This window comes from Elephantulus edwardii, unplaced genomic scaffold, assembly GCF_000299155.1.
Source record: "Elephantulus edwardii isolate Elephantulus edwardi_28Jun2011 unplaced genomic scaffold, EleEdw1.0 scaffold00178, whole genome shotgun sequence".
Taxonomy (NCBI): Eukaryota; Metazoa; Chordata; class Mammalia; order Macroscelidea; family Macroscelididae; genus Elephantulus; species Elephantulus edwardii.
In genome coordinates this window covers 5,271,360-5,278,140 of record NW_006399928.1, presented here as the reverse complement: position 1 = coordinate 5,278,140, position 6,781 = coordinate 5,271,360, and positions in this window count along the sequence as shown.

Below are 6,781 nucleotides of genomic sequence, written 5' to 3'. Positions count from 1 at the left end.
GGATTGATTCAGTGACTGGGGTAATTGGGATGGGTGTATCAGAGACAGTGCGATTGACACAGGACAGAACAGAGTTTAGGGCTGTTGTTCATAGGTTTGCTATGAGTTGCAAGCAACTCGACGGCACATAGTAGCAACAACAACAAGATGACTACAAAGATGGAAAATAACAAATGCTGGCAAGTTTATGGAGATAGTATAATCTTCATACCCAGTTGGCCAGAATCTAAAACAGTATTCCTAATTTTTTTTTAAATATTATTTTCTTGTGTACTGTCAAATTGGATCTGACTGTTGTAGGAGGAGATTGCCTCTTCTTTCTCCAGCAGAGCATCTGGTGGATTCGAACTGCATGCCTTCAGGATTGCAGTGGGTCATTCTAGATACAAAGGTACACCTAATCCATGTCATGGTCTTCTCATTTACTTGGTATGCTTCAGAGAGTTGGACAGTGACTAAGAATGACAGAAGAAGAATAGATGCCTTTGAGTTGTGTTGCTGGAGAAGAGTCTTAAACATACCACGGACTGCCAAGAAAACAAATAGGTCTGTGTTGGAGAGGGTGAAACCAAGTCTCTCCTTGGAAGCTGGGATTTTGAAGCTCTGCCTCACTTACTTTGGGCACATGGCCAGGAGAAGGCCATCATGCTTGGAAGGGTGAATGGACAGCACCAGAAAGGAAGACCCCAGATGAGATGGTTTGATACAGTAACTGGGGCAATGGCAGTTGTTGTGTTGGAATTAGTGAGACTGGCTCAGGACAAGGAAGGGTTCAGAGCTGCTGTACATCCGGTCGCTATACATTGTAGGTGACTCAATGGCACATAACAACAATAACATACTCTGATAGGTATGGAAGCAGGAGTGCCATCCACTTCCTAAACAATATGCCTTAAGGAAACTCTATGAACTTTGATAAATGTCAATAGTTGCAGAGGGACTTCACGTCTTTTGTTCATAGGGTTGCTATGAGTCGTGCTCGACCTGAAGGCAATTATCAACAAGAACAACATTCCTACTTTTTAAATAATCTGACATTTCCTCAAAAAAGTAAACATAAGATAGAACTTAATTTTACTCTTAGGTATGTTGTTATGTGCCTTTGAATGAACTAGAATTCATAATGACCCCATAAACAACATATCTGAACCTTATCCTATCTTGTACCAGCCTCATAATCTACAACCAATGCCAAGCCCATTGTTACAATCACAGTGTCAAGCTATTTTGTTGAGGGTCTTCTCCAGCTATCATGTTGTTATTGTCTAGTGGTGAGGATTTTTGTTTTTTTAATGTTGAGATATGATTAATAATGAAGGGTATAGTCTTTGATCTTCTGCAGTAAGTACTTCAAGTCGTCTTCGCTTTCTGGAAGCAAATTGTGTTATCTGAATAAGTAGGTTGATGTGTCTTCCTCCAACCCCAACGCCACATTCTTCTTCATAGAGCCCACCTTATCAAACGATTTACTCAGCTTATAGATTGAATAGATATGGCGAAAGGACACAACCCTGAAGCGTACCTTTCTGTTCAGACAGTAGCTTCTTGTCTTTGTATAGGCTTTGCCTGAACATAGTCAAGTTTTTTGGGTTACTCATTCCTCTCAGTGTTGTTGTTGATTGCCTTTGAGTAGAGCACAACTCATAGCGACCCTATGAACAAAATACCTGAAGCCCCTCTATAACTATCAATATTTATCAAAATTCATAGAGTTTCCAGAGGCATGTTATTTAGGAAGTAGATGTCACTTAGCCATACTTTATTATAATGTACTCAATCATATGCCTTTGCATAGTCAATAAAATACAAGTAATCATCTTTCCGATACACTCTGCTTTTAGTCATGGTCTGTCTCACATCAGTAATGATATCTCTCATGTGATGGCCTCTTTAGAGTCTGGCTGAATTTCTGGCGGTTACATGTTAATGTACTATCTCAGCCATTTTTTAAATAATTTTCAGCAAGATTTTATTTGTATGTGATATTAATGGTATTCAGTGTTTTCCATATTCTATTGAATACCTGTACCTCTCCTTTGACCTGCTGTCTGTCTCCCAAACTATTGACATAGACTGGTGAGCAAAGCCAAGGATTTATCTGTTTTTTTTAAACTCTTCAATTGGTTAAAGCACCTCAACAAAATCCTGAGACCTTGTTATTTGTAGCTTGAAATACATTACCATTGTTTTTTGATCATATGCTATTTCTTGAAATGTTTTTGTGTTGACCAGTGGCTCTTTGTGTTCCTTCCATCTTCTTTCGATGCTTCCTGCATCATTCAAGATTTTGCCCATAGAATCCTTCAGTACCGCAACTCAAAGGTTAAGTGTGTTCATTAGTTCCTTAAGCTTGAAAAATGATGAACATACTCTTTACTTTTGGTTTTCTACCTCTAGCTCTTTGTGCATTTAGTTATAATACTTTGCTCATTTTCTTGAGCTGTCCTTTGAAATCTTCTATTCATCTCTTATTTAAGCATTTCTTCCCTTTGTTTTGACCTCTGTCCATTCTAGTGAAAGTTTCATTGTCTCTTGTCACATATATTTTGTTTTTTTCTTTCACAAGTAGAACACTAATGGCTAAGGATCAGAATAGTCTGGGATGACATCAAGGACCTTATCCTTAAAGAATGCAAAAGGTCATTGGAAAGACAAGAAAGAAAAGAATCCTAGGTATTTACTGCCTGAAAAATGAAAATAATACCTACACAGAGGGGGGGGGAAAAAGCAGGAATAACAATATTAATCTGATAAAATAAATTTCAATGCAAAAACCATCACAAACAACAAGGGAGGTCACTACATAATGCTTAAAGGGTCAATAGAACAAAAGGACATAAAAATAATAAATATCTATGCAGCAAATGAAAGCCCTGCAAAATATATAAAACAAACATTAACAAAACTGTGAAAGGAAATAGAAAACACTGCTTATAGTACTTGGAGACTTCAATTCATCACTCTCAAGAAAAGCTAGAACTACCAGAAAGAAAATCAACAAAGATACTGAAGAATTAAACCACACAATAAACCAACTCGATCTCATAGAACTTTATAAGCTAATGCATCCCCCAAAAAACAGTGTACCTTCTTTTCCAATGCACATGGAACGTTCTTCAGAATAGATCACATTTTATGTCACAAGACAAGCATCAATAAATTAAACAACACAGAAATAATGCAAATCATCTTCTTAGACCACAGTGTTACAAAATTAGAAATTAATAACAAGAGGATAAAGGAAAAAAATTAACCATACATTTGGAAGCTGAACAATACCTTGCATGAACATGAGTGGGTATTAGAAGAAATAAAAAATGAAATGAAAAAGTTTCTTGAGACAAATGAGAATGGAAACATCACATACCAGAACCTATGGGAAACAGGTAAAGCAGTAATCGGAGGTCAATTTATAGCAATAAGCAAGCACATCAAAAGGCAGGGGAAAATGATCATTGACTGTCTAACCCAACATCTCCAACAAATTGAAAAAGAACAGCAAGAAAACCCATCAGCTTCTAAAAAAACTGAAATTATAAAAATTAGAGCAGAGATAAATGAAATAGAAAATCGAAAAACAATTGAAACTATCAACAAAACTAGCATTTGGTTCTTTGAAAAGGTCAATATAATCGAAAAACCACTAGCAAAACTAACAAAAGAAAAGAAGGAAAAGGCACAAATAATCTGAATAAGAGATAAAATGGGCAACATCACAACGAAACCAACTAAAATTAAAAGGCTAAAATTGGAATTATAAAAAACTACCCTCAAACAAATATCAAAACCTAGAAGAAATGGACAAATACTTAGAAGTTCACAACCTACCTGAACTGACACAATCCGAAATTGAACACCTGAATAGACTCATTACAAGAGAAGAAATTGAAAAAGTAAAAAAAACAACTTGGAACCAAAAAAAGCCCTGGACCGGATGGTTTTAAAAGTGAATTGTATCAAACATTCAGAAAGAACTGTCACCAATTCTACATAAAATATTTCAGAAAATAGAAAAAGATGGAGTTCTCTCAGATTCATTCTATAAAGCAAACATATCCCTGATACCAAAGCCAGGTAAAAATAGAAAACTATATGCCAGAATCTCTCATGAACATAGATGCAAAAATCATGAATAAAATACTGGCCTATAGAATCCAATGATACATAAAAAAATAATTCACCATAACCAAGTGGGATTCATAACAGGTATGCAAGGATGGTTCAACATAAGAAAACCAATCAATGTAATTTATCATATAAACAAAGCAAAGAAAAAGAACCACATGATCCTATCATTTGATGCAGAAAAGGCCTTTGACAAAATCCAACACCCTTTCCTGATTAAAACACTCAACAAAATAGGATTAGAATGGAATTACTTCAACATAGTAAAAAGTATATATGCAAAGCTGAGAGCCAACATTGTTCTCAATGGAGAAAGATTAAAGGCATTCCCTTTGAGAACAGGAACTAGGCAAGGATGTCCACTATCACCTCTCTTATTCATTATTTTAGCGAGAATAATTAAAAAAAATAAGGAAATGTATCCAAATTGGCAAAGGGAGGTAAAATTATCTCTCTTTGCAGATGATATGATAGTATACTTAGAAAGCCCTAAAGATTGAGCAAGAAAACTACTGGACATAGTTGACCAATTCAGCAAAGTGGCAAGCTACAAGATCAACATACAAAAATCAATTGGATTTCTCTACAGTGACAAAGAAAATGCAGAACTGGAGCTAAGAAAAACAATACTATTCACAATTGCTAATCACAAGATTAAATACTTGGGAGTCAATCTAACCAGAGACACAAAGGACCTGTTCAAAGAAAATTAGAAAACATTAGTACGAGAAACAAAAAGAGACCTGGAAAAGTGCAAGAATATCCCTTGCTCATGGCTAGGAAGACTCAATATTGTGAAAATGACAGTATTATCAAAGGCAGTTTAAACATTCAGTGTAATCCCAATACAAATACCAATCTCATTCTTCAGTGAGATGGAAAAGGCAATCTCTGGTTTCATTTGGAATGGAAAGAGCCCCTGAATAAGCAAAGCACTCCTTAAAAATAGAAATAAGGTAGAATGTATCTCACCTCCTTATTTCAAATCCTACTACATGGACATGGTCAAATCAGCATGGTACTGGTATAATGACGAACACATAGATTAATGGAATAGAATTGGGAATCCAGAAATGAGCCCATCTACCTATGATCAACTGATTTTCAACAGGAGATGAAATCAGTTAACTGGGGAAATGACTGCATTTTTAACAAAATGGCACAATTGGAAAAGTATCTGGAGAAAACTCAAGCAAAACTCAATGTATGGAAAACTCCATACACAAAAACCAACTCAAAGTGAATCATGGACCTAGGAGTAAAACCAAGGACTAAAAATTTCATTAAAGAAAAGCTTGAAAGAACCCTAGAAATCCTAACCCACAAGATAAACAGTCTTTCAAGGATCCCGAAAACTCTACAAGCAGTAGAGAATAAAATAGATGAATGGGATCTTCTAAGAATCAAATCCCTATGCACATCCAAAAACTTCTCCAACAGGATAAAAAGGGAAGCCACAGACAGGGAAAAATGTTTGGTAATGACATATCTGATAATGGACTTATATCTAGAATTTATAAAATACTCGAGCACCACAAGATTAAGGTAAACAACCCGATTGAAAAATGGACACAGATTATGAACAGACACTTCACCAAAGAAGACAGATAGATGGCACACAAACACAAGAAATGTTCAAAATTCCTAGCTCTAAGAGAGATAAAAATAAAAACAACTGTGAGATATCATCTCACCCCAGTAAGAACAGCAAAATTTAACAAAACAGCAAATAACAAATGCTGGCAAGGTTGTGGAAAAACTGGAACCCTTATTCACTGTTGGTGGGAGTGTAAAATTGTGCAACCAGTATGGAAGGTCGGATGGCGCTTTCCCAAAAAGTTGCAAATAGAAGTACCATTTGACTCAGCAATTCCACTACTGGGAATATACCCAAAGAAACCATAACCACCACCCAAGAAGATATATGCACACCCATGTTCATTGTGGATTTGTTCACAATAGCAAAGAGTTGGAGTCAACCTAAGTGTCCATCAACAAACAAATGGATTGAGAACCTGTGGTATATTCACACGATGGAATACTATTCTGCTTTGAAAAACAAGGAACTCATGAAATATTATACAAAATGTATGACCCTGGAGGACATTATGCTGAGTGAAATATCTCAATCACAAAAGGACAAACACTGCATAGTGACACTGTTGTAAAATGGGACTGACATTGTGGTTGGAGTGAGACTGACAAAGATGGGATAAATTATGTATACTGCATAGAAAGATTAAGAAGAGAACTGTTTAGAAGGGATATATGATTACGTATTATTATCATGACAGGAGTCAAGAACGAAGGCTGCATAGTGGAGTGGACTTTGGGATTGTATAATAATGAAAGGATTTTTCCTTTTCAAAGAGGAGAGCAAACTGAGGGGGAGGGATTCACAGGGAGAAAAGTGCAACAGTGAATGAATGGAAATCCAAAGGCTCTATAAACTTGCATTAAAATTAATAACAATAAAAATAAATGAAAAAAAGGGTTCCTTGCCTTTTAAAAAATTATTATCAAATTTTATTAGTTTTAGTGAACATTTACAGAGATTTTGGGTTAAATGATCCAGGAAGTATTAAAAGAAGATGGAAAGAATATACTGAGTCACTGTATCGAAAGGAATTGGAAGACACAGAAGAATTTCATGACA